Genomic DNA, 16,953 nt, shown 5'->3' with positions numbered 1-16,953 from the left:
ATGGGAGAGATCCCCACGTGAATAAGGCTAGCTCAAAGGTGAGAGATCCCCACGTGAATAAGGCTCGCTCATAGGTGAGAGATCCCCACGTGAATAAGGCTCGCTCATGGGTGAGAGATCCCCACGTGAATAAGGCGAGCCCATAGGTGAGAGATCCCCACGTGAATAAAGCGAGCTCATGGGTGAGAGATCCCCACGTGAATAAGGTGAGCCCAGGGGTGAGAGATCCCCACGTGAATAAGGCGAGCCCATAGGTGAGAGATCCCCACATGAATAAGGCTAGCTCAAAGGTGAGAGATCCCCTCGTGAATAAGGCGAGCTCAAAGGTGAGAGATCCCCACGTGAATAAAGCTAGCTCATGAGCGAGAGATCCCCACGTGAATAAAGCTACCTCATGGGAGAGAGATCCCCACGTGAATAAGGCGAGCCCATGGGTGAGAGATCCCCACGTGAATAAGGCTAGCTCATGGGAGAGATCACCACGTGAATAAGGCTAGCTCACAGGTGAGAGATCCCCACGTGAATAAGGCAAGGTCATGGGAGAGATCCCCACGTGAATAAGGCGAGCTCATAGGTGAGAGATCCCCACGTGAATAAGGCTGGCTCATAGGTGAGAGATCCCCACGTGAATAAGGCTAGCTCATCGGTGAGAGATCCCCACGTGAATAAGGCTAGCTCATGGGAGAGATCCCCACGTGAATAAGGCGAGCCCATGGCTGAGAGATCCGCACGTGAATAAGGCGAGCCCAGAGGTGAGAGATCCCCACGTGAATAAGGCTAGCTCATGAGCGAGAGATCCCCACGTGAATAAAGCTAGCTCATGGGAGAGAGATCCCCACGTGAATAAGGCGAGCCCATGGGTGAGAGATCCCCACGTGAATAAGGCTAGCTCATGGGAGAGATCACCACGTGAATAAGGCTAGCTCACAGGTGAGAGATCCCCACGTGAATAAGGCAAGGTCATGGGAGAGATCCCCACGTGAATAAGGCGAGCTCATAGGTGAGAGATCCCCACGTGAATAAGGCTAGCTCATAGGTGAGAGATCCCCACCTGAATAAGGCTAGCTCATCGGTGAGAGATCCCCACGTGAATAAGGCTAGCTCATGGGAGAGATCCCCACGTGAATAAGGCGAGCCCATGGCTGAGAGATCCGCACGTGAATAAGGCGAGCCCAGAGGTGAGAGATCCCCACGTGAATAAGGCTAGCCCATGGGTGAGAGATCCCCACGTGAATAAGGCTTGCTCATGGGAGAGATCCCCACGTGAATAAGGCTAGCTCACAGGTGAGAGATCCCCACGTGAATAAGGCGAGCCCAGAGGTGAGAGATCCCTGTCTCACACCTGTCCTGCCTTTTCACACCCGCACGTGCCGCGTGTTCTCCGGCTGGATAACGGAATCTGCTTTTGATGGTACGGAATACGGAATTCGAAAGGCCCGCTCCCGTTGTTTGTGGCCGTGGCCTTGTTTGCCGGTGGCCTTGTGGCCTTGTTTGCCGCTGTGGTCTTGATTAGCGGCTGCAGTCGTTTGCCGCTGCGTTTGCCGCTGCGTTTGCCGCTGCGTTTGCCGCTTTGCCTCCTCGACCTTGGCCTCGTACTCGTCCCTTCGCTCCTGCCTGGCATGGCTCTGAAGTACTCCGCCGCAAGGCTTCTTCTGCTCAATACCCGCTCCACCCCATCATGCATCTCTGCCATCAAATCAAATGGACTCCTCCGACGACCCAGGTACATTCACCGTGGCTCCGGTCGCAAGTTTGTTTATTCGCAATCAGGTCACTCCATCCCCGTCCTCTGGTCGGCTCAGCGCACTCTCACTCTTCGTCCCAGCGCACCTGGTCACAGCAACCCACACGATCGCACCTCTTGCCTACGAACCCTGGCTAAATCACCTGAATTCATCCCTGCTGTTCAAAACAACATCAAGCTCACCCTGTTCAACACCCGGTCCCTCAACAATAAATGCCTCATCCTGAACGAATACATCCTGGATAACAAACTGGACTTTCTCTGTCTCACCGAAACCTGGCAACAACCTCTGGACTACTACACACTCAACCTCACCACACCCAGTGGATATTCCTACGTCAATAAACCACGCTCGGAGGGCCGAGGTGGTGGAATTGCCGTTATCCACCGTCAAGACATCAAGACCAACCTCATCTCCATCTCATCTGCTCCATCATTTGAACACCTGGCTTTAAAACTCTCTGGTCACACGCAGTCAGTCATGGCTGTCGTCTACCGCCCTCCCAAACCACACCCATCATTCCTGTCTGACTTCTCCTACTTTCTGACCCAGCTATGTTCCCTCTCCCCCTCAATCCTCCTCCTTGGTGATTTCAATATCCACATGGACTCCACTGACTCCACAATAACCACTGACTTCACTGATTTACTCACCTGCTTTAACCTCACTCAACATGTCGACTTTCCTACCCATATCCGTGGTCACATTTTGGACCTTGTCTGCTCCACTGGATTAAATTTGCACCATCTCTATGGCTCCGACCTCACCCTCTCTGACCACTTAGCCATCACTCTGACCATCAACATCCCCGCCCCAACACCAAGGCATTATCGCACAATCAACTTCCGTAAGCTAAACGCTCTTTCACCTACCTCATTCTCATCCACCCTCTCTGAAAAAATGTCCACTTCTCCCTTCATTGACCTCCACACCCCTTCCGACCTCACTGACTACTACAACCACACTCTCTCCTCCTGCCTTGACCAGCTTGCGCCTGTAAAAACCAAAACAGTTTCTTTCACCCATTCTGCTCCCTGGTTTACCCCTGAACTCCACCTGATGAAAACTCGTGCTCGCCAACTTGAAAGACTCCGCAATAAAACGGGTCTCACAGTTCACTCCCAAGCCTACAAGGACCACATACAACACTACAAAGATGCCCTCTCCCGCGCCCGCTCTGCCTACTACTCTCAAATTATCCACTCTGGCTCCGGAAACCCAAAAGCACTCTTCTCGACAATAAACAAACTCCTCCGCCCCCTGAACATCACCACCCAGTCATTCACAGTAGACAACTGCATCTCCTTCCTCTCTTTCTTCCAACGCAAAATTGACAACATCTACAACAGCTTGACCACCGCCGCACCCGCTCCCCCTCCAACCACCTGCCCCCCCTTGTCCTGCCATCCCCTGTCTCGGTTCTCCCCAATCTCTCCTACTGACCTCTCTGAACTCCTCATAGGAATGAAAACTGCCACCTGCACTCTTGACCCCATCCCCTCCAGCTTTGTCAAAGCCTCCCTCCCTGCTCTCTCTCCACTTATCATTGCAACAATAAACTCCTCCCTGTCTACAGGCATCGTCCCACCTTCCCTCAAAATTGCTGCTGTTACCCCCATTCTAAAAAAACCTGGTCTAAACCCTGACACCCTAAACAACTTCAGACCCATCTCCAACCTACCCTTTCTGTCAAAAGTTTTGGAACGCGCTGTAGCCACTCAACTCAAACATCATCTCTCTGCCAATAACTTGTATGAAACATTCCAATCCGGATTCCGCTCCAACCACAGTACTGAAACTGCTCTCCTCAAAATCACCAACGACCTTCTCCTCTCCTCTGACGCTGGCAACCTCAACATTCTCGTCCTCCTCGACCTCAGCGCTGCCTTTGACACCATCGATCACACTATCCTCCTCACCCGACTTGAATCCACCTTTAACGTCACCGGCACTGCCCTCTCTTGGATTAAATCATACCTCTCTGACAGATGCCAGTTCATCTCCATCAATAACTGCAAATCCCCCACTGCTCCCCTCCCCCAAGGTGTCCCCCAAGGTTCAGTTCTTGGCCCCCTCCTCTTCATCCTTTACCTGTCCCCGCTCGGTCACTTAATCCGCCGTCATGGTCTCCAATTCCACTGCTTCGCTGATGACATCCAGCTTTTCATCTCCACCAAGTCCGTCTCCACCGACACCCACTCTATCCTGACAAACTGCATCACTGAAATAAAATCCTGGCTTCAAATCAACTTCCTCAAGCTTAACTGTGATAAATCTGAAATAATCATCATTGGCCCAAAAACGCTCACAAAATCCACCCATAACTTTGCCCTCAACATCGACGGTATCCCAGTATCCACCTCCCCTCACATCCGGAATCTTGGCGTCATCTTTGACCAAACCCTTTCCTTCGACAAATACACTAAACAGATCACAAAGTCAGCCTTCTTTCACCTGAAAAACATTGCCCGTCTCCGCTCATCCCTCTCCTCCACGGCTGCAGAAACCCTCATCCACGCCTTCATCACCTCCCGTCTGGACTACTGCAATAGCCTCCTCTATGGTTCACCCTCAAAAATCACCAATAAACTCCAATACATTCAGAACTCCGCTGCCCGTCTACTCACTCATTCCCGGACCCGTGACCACATCACCCCCGTCCTTTACAAGCTTCACTGGCTCCCCATCCCCCAGAGAATCCAGTACAAAATCCTCCTCTTGACATACAAAGCCCTCCATAACCTGGCCCCATCCTACCTGGCTGACCTCCTCTCCAGACACACTCCCACCCGCAACCTCCGCTCTGCTGGTACCAACCTCCTGACCCCCCTCCATCCGGACCAAATTCAGATCCTGGGGGGACAGGGCCTTCTCCATCGCTGCTCCCACCCTCTGGAACTCACTACCTCACACCATCAGAGACTCCTCCTCACTCACCACATTCAAAACATCACTAAAGACCCACCTGTTCAACGCTGCATTCAACATTCAACCCACAGCATTTAACCCCTGACTATCTCTTCTCCTTCTCCCTCCTTTTGCTTTAAATATTTCCCTATTGATTCTTGTCTTGTCTTTTTGATTCTTGTCTTATATATATGCCGTATATCGCTGCTGTTTGTTTTCTTGATTCTTGTCTTTTTGCAATTGTTGTTTTCATGTATTGTTATGCATTATGTTTTCCACTCTGTCAAAGCGCCTTTGGGCTTCTGGAAAAGCGCTATACAAAATAAATGAATTATTATTAATTATTATTATTATTATGGGAGAGATCCCCAAGTGAATAAGGCTCGCTCATCGGTGAAAGCTCCCCTCGTGAATAAGGCAAGCTCATGGGTGAAAAATCCCCACGTAAATAAGGCTAGCTCACAGGTGAGAGATCCCCACGTGAATAAGGCAAGGTCATGGGAGAGATCCCCACGTGAATAAGGCTCGCTCATCGGTGAGAGATCCCCTCGTGAATAAGGCGAGCTCATGGGTGAGAGATCCCCACGTGAATCAGTCTCGCTCATGAGTGAGAGATCCCCACGAGAATAAGTCTCGCTCATGGGTGAGAGATCCCCACGTGAATAAGTCTAGCTCATGGGTGAGAGATTCCCACGTGAATAAAGCTAGCTCATGGGAGAGAGATCCCCACGTGAATAAGGCTAGCCCATGGGTGAGAGATCCCCACGTGAATAAGGCGAGCTCATGGGTGAGAGATTCCCACCTGAATAAGGCTAGCTCATAGGTGAGAGATTCCCACGTGAATAAGGCGAGCTCATGGGTGAGAGATTCCCACGTGAATAAGGTAAGCTCATGGGTGAGAGATCCCCACGTGAATAAGGCGAGCTCATGGGAGAGAGATCCCCACGTGAATCAGGCTCGCCCATGGGTGAGAGATCCCCACGTGAATAAGGCTAGCCCATGGGTGAGAGATCCCCACGTGAATAAGGCCAGCTCAAAGGTGAGAGATCCCCACGTGAATAAGGCTAGCCCATGGGTGAAAGATCCCCACGTCAATAAGGCCAGCTCAAAGGTGAGAGATCCCCACGTGAATAAGTCTAGCTCATGGATGAGAGATCCCCACATGAATAAGTCTAGCTCATGGGTGAGAGATCCCCACGTGAATAAGTCCAGCTCATGGGAGAGAGATCCCCACGTGAATAAGGCTAGCTCACAGGTGAGAGATCCCCACGTGAATAAGGCCAGCCCAGAGGTGAGAGATCCCCACGTGAATAAAGCTAGCCCACCGGTGAGAGATCCCCACGTGAATAAGGCCAGCCCAGAGGTGAGAGACCCCCACGTGAATAAGTCCAGCTCATGGGAGAGAGATCCCCACGTGAATAAGGCTAGCTCACAGGTGAGAGATCCCCACGTGAATAAGGCCAGCCCAGAGGTGAGAGATCCCCACGTGAATAAAGCTAGCCCACCGGTGAGAGATCCCCACGTGAATACGGCTAGCTCATGGGAGAGAGATCCCCACGTGAATAAAGCTAACTCATGGGAGAGAGATCCCCACGTGAATAAAGCTAGGTCACGGGTGAGAGATTCCCATGTGAATAAGGCGAGCTCATGGGTCAGAGATCCCCACGTGAATAAGTCGAGCTCATGGGTGAGAGATCCCCACGTGAATAGGGCTGGCCCATGGGTGAGAGATCCCCACGTGAATAAGGCTAGCTCATGGGTGAGAGATCCCCACGTGAATAGGGCTGGCCCATGGGTGAGAGATCCCCACGTGAATAAGGCGAGCTCATGGGAGAGAGATCCCCATGTGAATAAGGCTCGCTCATAGGTGAGAGATCCCCACGTGAATAAGTCTAGCTCATGGGTGAGAGATCCCCACATGAATAAGGCCAGCTCATAGGTGAGATATCCCCACGTGAATATGGCGAGCTCATGGGTGAGAGATCCCCACGTGAATAAGGCCAGCTCATAGGTGAGAGATCCCCACGTGAATAAGGCTAGCTCATGGGTGAGAGATCCCCATGTGAATAAGTCAAGCTCATGGGTGAAAGATCCCCACGCGAATAAGGCGAGCTCATGGGTGAGAGATCCCCACGTGAATAAAGCTAGCTCATGGGAGAGAGATCCCCACGTGAATAAGGCTCGCCCATGGGTGAGAGATCCCCACGTGAATAATGCGCGCCCAAAGGTGAGAGATCCCCACGTGAATAAGGCGAGCCTCTGGGTGAGAGATCCCCACGTGAATAAGGCGAGCCCAGAGGTGAGAGATCCCCACGTGAATTAGGCGAGCCCGTGGGTGAGAGATCCCCACGTGAATAAGGCCAGCTCAAAAGTGAGAGATCCCCACGTGAATAAGGCCAGCTCAAAGTTGAGAGATCCCCACGTGAATAAGGCCAGCTCAAAGGTGAGAGATCCCCACGTGAATAAGGCGAGCTCATGGGAGAGAGATCCCCACGTGAATAAGGCTAGCTCAAAGGTGAGAGATCCCCACGTGAATAAGGCTCGCTCATCGGTAAGAGATCCCCACGTGAATAAGGCTAGCTCATGGGTGAGAGATCCCCACGTGAATAAGGCTAGCCCATAGGTGAGAGATCCCCACGTGAATAAAGCTAGCTCATGGGTGAGAGATCCCCACGTGAATAAAGCGAGCTCATCGGTGAGAGATCCCTACGTGAATAAGGCGAGCCCATGAGTGAGAGATCCCCACGTGAATAAGGCGAGCCCATAGGTGAGAGATCCCCACGTGAATAAGGCGAGCTCAAAGGTGAGAGACCCCCTCGTGAATAAGGCGAGTTCAAAGGTGAGAGATCCCCACGTGAATAAGGCTAGCTCATGGGAGAGAGATCCCCATGTGAATAAGGCTCGCTCATAGGTGAGAGATCCCCACGTGAATAAGTCTAGCTCATGGGTGAGAGATCCCCACATGAATAAGGCCAGCTCATAGGTGAGATATCCCCACGTGAATATGGCGAGCTCATGGGTGAGAGATCCCCACGTGAATAAGGCCAGCTCATAGGTGAGAGATCCCCACGTGAATAAGGCTAGCTCATGGGTGAGAGATCCCCATGTGAATAAGTCAAGCTCATGGGTGAAAGATCCCCACGCGAATAAGGCGAGCTCATGGGTGAGAGATCCCCACGTGAATAAAGCTAGCTCATGGGAGAGAGATCCCCACGTGAATAAGGCTCGCCCATGGGTGAGAGATCCCCACGTGAATAATGCGCGCCCAAAGGTGAGAGATCCCCACGTGAATAAGGCGAGCCTCTGGGTGAGAGATCCCCACGTGAATAAGATGAGCCCAGAGGTGAGAGATCCCCACGTGAATTAGGCGAGCCCGTGGGTGAGAGATCCCCACGTGAATAAGGCCAGCTCAAAAGTGAGAGATCCCCACGTGAATAAGGCCAGCTCAAAGTTGAGAGATCCCCACGTGAATAAGGCCAGCTCAAAGGTGAGAGATCCCCACGTGAATAAGGCGAGCTCATGGGAGAGAGATCCCCACGTGAATAAGGCTAGCTCAAAGGTGAGAGATCCCCACGTGAATAAGGCTAGCTCATGGGAGAGATCACCACGTGAATAAGGCTAGCTCACAGGTGAGAGATCCCCACGTGAATAAGGCAAGGTCATGGGAGAGATCCCCACGTGAATAAGGCGAGCTCATAGGTGAGAGATCCCCACGTGAATAAGGCTAGCTCATAGGTGAGAGATCCCCACCTGAATAAGGCTAGCTCATCGGTGAGAGATCCCCACGTGAATAAGGCTAGCTCATGGGAGAGATCCCCACGTGAATAAGGCGAGCCCATGGCTGAGAGATCCGCACGTGAATAAGGCGAGCCCAGAGGTGAGAGATCCCCACGTGAATAAGGCTAGCCCATGGGTGAGAGATCCCCACGTGAATAAGGCTTGCTCATGGGAGAGATCCCCACGTGAATAAGGCTAGCTCACAGGTGAGAGATCCCCACGTGAATAAGGCGAGCCCAGAGGTGAGAGATCCCTGTCTCACACCTGTCCTGCCTTTTCACACCCGCACGTGCCGCGTGTTCTCCGGCTGGATAACGGAATCTGCTTTTGATGGTACGGAATACGGAATTCGAAAGGCCCGCTCCCGTTGTTTGTGGCCGTGGCCTTGTTTGCCGGTGGCCTTGTGGCCTTGTTTGCCGCTGTGGTCTTGATTAGCGGCTGCAGTCGTTTGCCGCTGCGTTTGCCACTGCGTTTGCCGCTTTGCCTCCTCGACCTTGGCCTCGTACTCGTCCCTTCGCTCCTGCCTGGCATGGCTCTGAAGTACTCCGCCGCAAGGCTTCTTCTGCTCAATACCCGCTCCACCCCATCATGCATCTCTGCCATCAAATCAAATGGACTCCTCCGACGACCCAGGTACATTCACCGTGGCTCCGGTCGCAAGTTTGTTTATTCGCAATCAGGTCACTCCATCCCCGTCCTCTGGTCGGCTCAGCGCACTCTCACTCTTCGTCCCAGCGCACCTGGTCACAGCAACCCACACGATCGCACCTCTTGCCTACGAACCCTGGCTAAATCACCTGAATTCATCCCTGCTGTTCAAAACAACATCAAGCTCACCCTGTTCAACACCCGGTCCCTCAACAATAAATGCCTCATCCTGAACGAATACATCCTGGATAACAAACTGGACTTTCTCTGTCTCACCGAAACCTGGCAACAACCTCTGGACTACTACACACTCAACCTCACCACACCCAGTGGATATTCCTACGTCAATAAACCACGCTCGGAGGGCCGAGGTGGTGGAATTGCCGTTATCCACCGTCAAGACATCAAGACCAACCTCATCTCCATCTCATCTGCTCCATCATTTGAACACCTGGCTTTAAAACTCTCTGGTCACACGCAGTCAGTCATGGCTGTCGTCTACCGCCCTCCCAAACCACACCCATCATTCCTGTCTGACTTCTCCTACTTTCTGACCCAGCTATGTTCCCTCTCCCCCTCAATCCTCCTCCTTGGTGATTTCAATATCCACATGGACTCCACTGACTCCACAATAACCACTGACTTCACTGATTTACTCACCTGCTTTAACCTCACTCAACATGTCGACTTTCCTACCCATATCCGTGGTCACATTTTGGACCTTGTCTGCTCCACTGGATTAAATTTGCACCATCTCTATGGCTCCGACCTCACCCTCTCTGACCACTTAGCCATCACTCTGACCATCAACATCCCCGCCCCAACACCAAGGCATTATCGCACAATCAACTTCCGTAAGCTAAACGCTCTTTCACCTACCTCATTCTCATCCACCCTCTCTGAAAAAATGTCCACTTCTCCCTTCATTGACCTCCACACCCCTTCCGACCTCACTGACTACTACAACCACACTCTCTCCTCCTGCCTTGACCAGCTTGCGCCTGTAAAAACCAAAACAGTTTCTTTCACCCATTCTGCTCCCTGGTTTACCCCTGAACTCCACCTGATGAAAACTCGTGCTCGCCAACTTGAAAGACTCCGCAATAAAACGGGTCTCACAGTTCACTCCCAAGCCTACAAGGACCACATACAACACTACAAAGATGCCCTCTCCCGCGCCCGCTCTGCCTACTACTCTCAAATTATCCACTCTGGCTCCGGAAACCCAAAAGCACTCTTCTCGACAATAAACAAACTCCTCCGCCCCCTGAACACCACCACCCAGTCATTCACAGTAGACAACTGCATCTCCTTCCTCTCTTTCTTCCAACGCAAAATTGACAACATCTACAACAGCTTGACCACCGCCGCACCCGCTCCCCCTCCAACCACCTGCCCCCCCTTGTCCTGCCATCCCCTGTCTCGGTTCTCCCCAATCTCTCCTACTGACCTCTCTGAACTCCTCATAGGAATGAAAACTGCCACCTGCACTCTTGACCCCATCCCCTCCAGCTTTGTCAAAGCCTCCCTCCCTGCTCTCTCTCCACTTATCATTGCAACAATAAACTCCTCCCTGTCTACAGGCATCGTCCCACCTTCCCTCAAAATTGCTGCTGTTACCCCCATTCTAAAAAAACCTGGTCTAAACCCTGACACCCTAAACAACTTCAGACCCATCTCCAACCTACCCTTTCTGTCAAAAGTTTTGGAACGCGCTGTAGCCACTCAACTCAAACATCATCTCTCTGCCAATAACTTGTATGAAACATTCCAATCCGGATTCCGCTCCAACCACAGTACTGAAACTGCTCTCCTCAAAATCACCAACGACCTTCTCCTCTCCTCTGACGCTGGCAACCTCAACATTCTCGTCCTCCTCGACCTCAGCGCTGCCTTTGACACCATCGATCACACTATCCTCCTCACCCGACTTGAATCCACCTTTAACGTCACCGGCACTGCCCTCTCTTGGATTAAATCATACCTCTCTGACAGATGCCAGTTCATCTCCATCAATAACTGCAAATCCCCCACTGCTCCCCTCCCCCAAGGTGTCCCCCAAGGTTCAGTTCTTGGCCCCCTCCTCTTCATCCTTTACCTGTCCCCGCTCGGTCACTTAATCCGCCGTCATGGTCTCCAATTCCACTGCTTCGCTGATGACATCCAGCTTTTCATCTCCACCAAGTCCGTCTCCACCGACACCCACTCTATCCTGACAAACTGCATCACTGAAATAAAATCCTGGCTTCAAATCAACTTCCTCAAGCTTAACTGTGATAAATCTGAAATAATCATCATTGGCCCAAAAACGCTCACAAAATCCACCCATAACTTTGCCCTCAACATCGACGGTATCCCAGTATCCACCTCCCCTCACATCCGGAATCTTGGCGTCATCTTTGACCAAACCCTTTCCTTCGACAAATACACTAAACAGATCACAAAGTCAGCCTTCTTTCACCTGAAAAACATTGCCCGTCTCCGCTCATCCCTCTCCTCCACGGCTGCAGAAACCCTCATCCACGCCTTCATCACCTCCCGTCTGGACTACTGCAATAGCCTCCTCTATGGTTCACCCTCAAAAATCACCAATAAACTCCAATACATTCAGAACTCCGCTGCCCGTCTACTCACTCATTCCCGGACCCGTGACCACATCACCCCCGTCCTTTACAAGCTTCACTGGCTCCCCATCCCCCAGAGAATCCAGTACAAAATCCTCCTCTTGACATACAAAGCCCTCCATAACCTGGCCCCATCCTACCTGGCTGACCTCCTCTCCAGACACACTCCCACCCGCAACCTCCGCTCTGCTGGTACCAACCTCCTGACCCCCTCCATCCGGACCAAATTCAGATCCTGGGGGGACAGGGCCTTCTCCATCGCTGCTCCCACCCTCTGGAACTCACTACCTCACACCATCAGAGACTCCTCCTCACTCACCACATTCAAAACATCACTAAAGACCCACCTGTTCAACGCTGCATTCAACATTCAACCCACAGCATTTAACCCCTGACTATCTCTTCTCCTTCTCCCTCCTTTTGCTTTAAATATTTCCCTATTGATTCTTGTCTTGTCTTTTTGATTCTTGTCTTATATATATGCCGTATATCGCTGCTGTTTGTTTTCTTGATTCTTGTCTTTTTGCAATTGTTGTTTTCATGTATTGTTATGCATTATGTTTTCCACTCTGTCAAAGCGCCTTTGGGCTTCTGGAAAAGCGCTATACAAAATAAATGAATTATTATTAATTATTATTATTATTATGGGAGAGATCCCCAAGTGAATAAGGCTCGCTCATCGGTGAAAGCTCCCCTCGTGAATAAGGCAAGCTCATGGGTGAAAAATCCCCACGTGAATAAGGCTAGCTCACAGGTGAGAGATCCCCACGTGAATAAGGCAAGGTCATGGGAGAGATCCCCACGTGAATAAGGCTCGCTCATCGGTGAGAGATCCCCTCGTGAATAAGGCGAGCTCATGGGTGAGAGATCCCCACGTGAATCAGTCTCGCTCATGAGTGAGAGATCCCCACGAGAATAAGTCTCGCTCATGGGTGAGAGATCCCCACGTGAATAAGTCTAGCTCATGGGTGAGAGATTCCCACGTGAATAAAGCTAGCTCATGGGAGAGAGATCCCCACGTGAATAAGGCTAGCCCATGGGTGAGAGATCCCCACGTGAATAAGGCGAGCTCATGGGTGAGAGATTCCCACCTGAATAAGGCTAGCTCATAGGTGAGAGATTCCCACGTGAATAAGGTGAGCTCATGGGTGAGAGATTCCCACGTGAATAAGGTAAGCTCATGGGTGAGAGATCCCCACGTGAATAAGGCGAGCTCATGGGAGAGAGATCCCCACGTGAATCAGGCTCGCCCATGGGTGAGAGATCCCCACGTGAATAAGGCTAGCCCATGGGTGAGAGATCCCCACGTGAATAAGGCCAGCTCAAAGGTGAGAGATCCCCACGTGAATAAGGCTAGCCCATGGGTGAAAGATCCCCACGTCAATAAGGCCAGCTCAAAGGTGAGAGATCCCCACGTGAATAAGTCTAGCTCATGGATGAGAGATCCCCACATGAATAAGTCTAGCTCATGGGTGAGAGATCCCCACGTGAATAAGTCCAGCTCATGGGAGAGAGATCCCCACGTGAATAAGGCTAGCTCACAGGTGAGAGATCCCCACGTGAATAAGGCCAGCCCAGAGGTGAGAGATCCCCACGTGAATAAAGCTAGCCCACCGGTGAGAGATCCCCACGTGAATAAGGCCAGCCCAGAGGTGAGAGACCCCCACGTGAATAAGTCCAGCTCATGGGAGAGAGATCCCCACGTGAATAAGGCTAGCTCACAGGTGAGAGATCCCCACGTGAATAAGGCCAGCCCAGAGGTGAGAGATCCCCACGTGAATAAAGCTAGCCCACCGGTGAGAGATCCCCACGTGAATACGGCTAGCTCATGGGAGAGAGATCCCCACGTGAATAAAGCTAACTCATGGGAGAGAGATCCCCACGTGAATAAAGCTAGGTCACGGGTGAGAGATTCCCATGTGAATAAGGCGAGCTCATGGGTCAGAGATCCCCACGTGAATAAGTCGAGCTCATGGGTGAGAGATCCCCACGTGAATAGGGCTGGCCCATGGGTGAGAGATCCCCACGTGAATAAGGCTAGCTCATGGGTGAGAGATCCCCACGTGAATAGGGCTGGCCCATGGGTGAGAGATCCCCACGTGAATAAGGCGAGCTCATGGGAGAGAGATCCCCATGTGAATAAGGCTCGCTCATAGGTGAGAGATCCCCACGTGAATAAGTCTAGCTCATGGGTGAGAGATCCCCACATGAATAAGGCCAGCTCATAGGTGAGATATCCCCACGTGAATATGGCGAGCTCATGGGTGAGAGATCCCCACGTGAATAAGGCCAGCTCATAGGTGAGAGATCCCCACGTGAATAAGGCTAGCTCATGGGTGAGAGATCCCCATGTGAATAAGTCAAGCTCATGGGTGAAAGATCCCCACGCGAATAAGGCGAGCTCATGGGTGAGAGATCCCCACGTGAATAAAGCTAGCTCATGGGAGAGAGATCCCCACGTGAATAAGGCTCGCCCATGGGTGAGAGATCCCCACGTGAATAATGCGCGCCCAAAGGTGAGAGATCCCCACGTGAATAAGGCGAGCCTCTGGGTGAGAGATCCCCACGTGAATAAGGCGAGCCCAGAGGTGAGAGATCCCCACGTGAATTAGGCGAGCCCGTGGGTGAGAGATCCCCACGTGAATAAGGCCAGCTCAAAAGTGAGAGATCCCCACGTGAATAAGGCCAGCTCAAAGTTGAGAGATCCCCACGTGAATAAGGCCAGCTCAAAGGTGAGAGATCCCCACGTGAATAAGGCGAGCTCATGGGAGAGAGATCCCCACGTGAATAAGGCTAGCTCAAAGGTGAGAGATCCCCACGTGAATAAGGCTCGCTCATCGGTAAGAGATCCCCACGTGAATAAGGCTAGCTCATGGGTGAGAGATCCCCACGTGAATAAGGCTAGCCCATAGGTGAGAGATCCCCACGTGAATAAAGCTAGCTCATGGGTGAGAGATCCCCACGTGAATAAAGCGAGCTCATCGGTGAGAGATCCCTACGTGAATAAGGCGAGCCCATGAGTGAGAGATCCCCACGTGAATAAGGCGAGCCCATAGGTGAGAGATCCCCACGTGAATAAGGCGAGCTCAAAGGTGAGAGACCCCCTCGTGAATAAGGCGAGTTCAAAGGTGAGAGATCCCCACGTGAATAAGGCTAGCTCATGGGAGAGAGATCCCCATGTGAATAAGGCTCGCTCATAGGTGAGAGATCCCCACGTGAATAAGTCTAGCTCATGGGTGAGAGATCCCCACATGAATAAGGCCAGCTCATAGGTGAGATATCCCCACGTGAATATGGCGAGCTCATGGGTGAGAGATCCCCACGTGAATAAGGCCAGCTCATAGGTGAGAGATCCCCACGTGAATAAGGCTAGCTCATGGGTGAGAGATCCCCATGTGAATAAGTCAAGCTCATGGGTGAAAGATCCCCACGCGAATAAGGCGAGCTCATGGGTGAGAGATCCCCACGTGAATAAAGCTAGCTCATGGGAGAGAGATCCCCACGTGAATAAGGCTCGCCCATGGGTGAGATATCCCCACGTGAATAATGCGCGCCCAAAGGTGAGAGATCCCCACGTGAATAAGGCGAGCCTCTGGGTGAGAGATCCCCACGTGAATAAGATGAGCCCAGAGGTGAGAGATCCCCACGTGAATTAGGCGAGCCCGTGGGTGAGAGATCCCCACGTGAATAAGGCCAGCTCAAAAGTGAGAGATCCCCACGTGAATAAGGCCAGCTCAAAGTTGAGAGATCCCCACGTGAATAAGGCCAGCTCAAAGGTGAGAGATCCCCACGTGAATAAGGCGAGCTCATGGGAGAGAGATCCCCACGTGAATAAGGCTAGCTCAAAGGTGAGAGATCCCCACGTGAATAAGGCTCGCTCATCGGTAAGAGATCCCCACGTGAATAAGGCTAGCTCATGGGTGAGAGATCCCCACGTGAATAAGGCTAGCCCATAGGTGAGAGATCCCCACGTGAATAAAGCTAGCTCATGGGTGAGAGATCCCCACGTGAATAAAGCGAGCTCATCGGTGAGAGATCCCTACGTGAATAAGGCGAGCCCATGGGTGAGAGATCCCCACGTGAATAAGGCAAGCCCATAGGTGAGAGATCCCCACGTGAATAAGGCGAGCTCAAAGGTGAGAGATCCCCACGTGAATAAGGCTAGCTCACAGGTGAGAGATCCCCACGTGAATAAGGCCAGCCCAGAGGTGAGAGATCCCCACGTGAATAAAGCTAGCCCACCGGTGAGAGATCCCCACGTGAATACGGCTAGCTCATGGGAGAGAGATCCCCACGTGAATAAAGCTAACTCATGGGAGAGAGATCCCCACGTGAATAAAGCTAGGTCACGGGTGAGAGATTCCCATGTGAATAAGGCGAGCTCATGGGTCAGAGATCCCCACGTGAATAAGTCGAGCTCATGGGTGAGAGATCCCCACGTGAATAGGGCTGGCCCATGGGTGAGAGATCCCCACGTGAATAAGGCTAGCTCATCGGTGAGAGATCCCCACGTGAATAAGGCTAGCTCATGGGAGAGATCCCCACGTGAATAAGGCGAGCCCATGGGTGAGAGATCCCCATGTGAATAAGTCAAGCTCATGGGTGAAAGATCCCCACGCGAATAAGGCGAGCTCATGGGTGAGAGATCCCCACGTGAATAAAGCTAGCTCATGGGAGAGAGATCCCCACGTGAATAAGGCTCGCCCATGGGTGAGAGATCCCCACGTGAATAATGCGCGCCCAAAGGTGAGAGATCCCCACGTGAATAAGGCGAGCCTCTGGGTGAGAGATCCCCACGTGAATAAGGCGAGCCCAGAGGTGAGAGATCCCCACGTGAATTAGGCGAGCCCGTGGGTGAGAGATCCCCACGTGAATAAGGCCAGCTCAAAAGTGAGAGATCCCCACGTGAATAAGGCCAGCTCAAAGTTGAGAGATCCCCACGTGAATAAGGCCAGCTCAAAGGTGAGAGATCCCCACGTGAATAAGGCGAGCTCATGGGAGAGAGATCCCCACGTGAATAAGGCTAGCTCAAAGGTGAGAGATCCCCACGTGAATAAGGCTCGCTCATCGGTAAGAGATCCCCACGTGAATAAGGCTAGCTCATGGGTGAGAGATCCCCACGTGAATAAGGCTAGCCCATAGGTGAGAGATCCCCACGTGAAAAAAGCTAGCTCATGGGTGAGAGATCCCCACGTGAATATAGCGAGCTCATGGGTGAGAGATCCCCACGTGAATAAGGTGAGCCCAGGGGT

The sequence above is a fragment of the Myxine glutinosa genome, chromosome 4 (assembly GCF_964187855.1).
Source record: "Myxine glutinosa chromosome 4, kmMyxGlut1.1, whole genome shotgun sequence".
NCBI lineage: Eukaryota > Metazoa > Chordata > Myxini > Myxiniformes > Myxinidae > Myxine > Myxine glutinosa.
Note: the sequence above shows the minus strand (reverse complement) of the source record.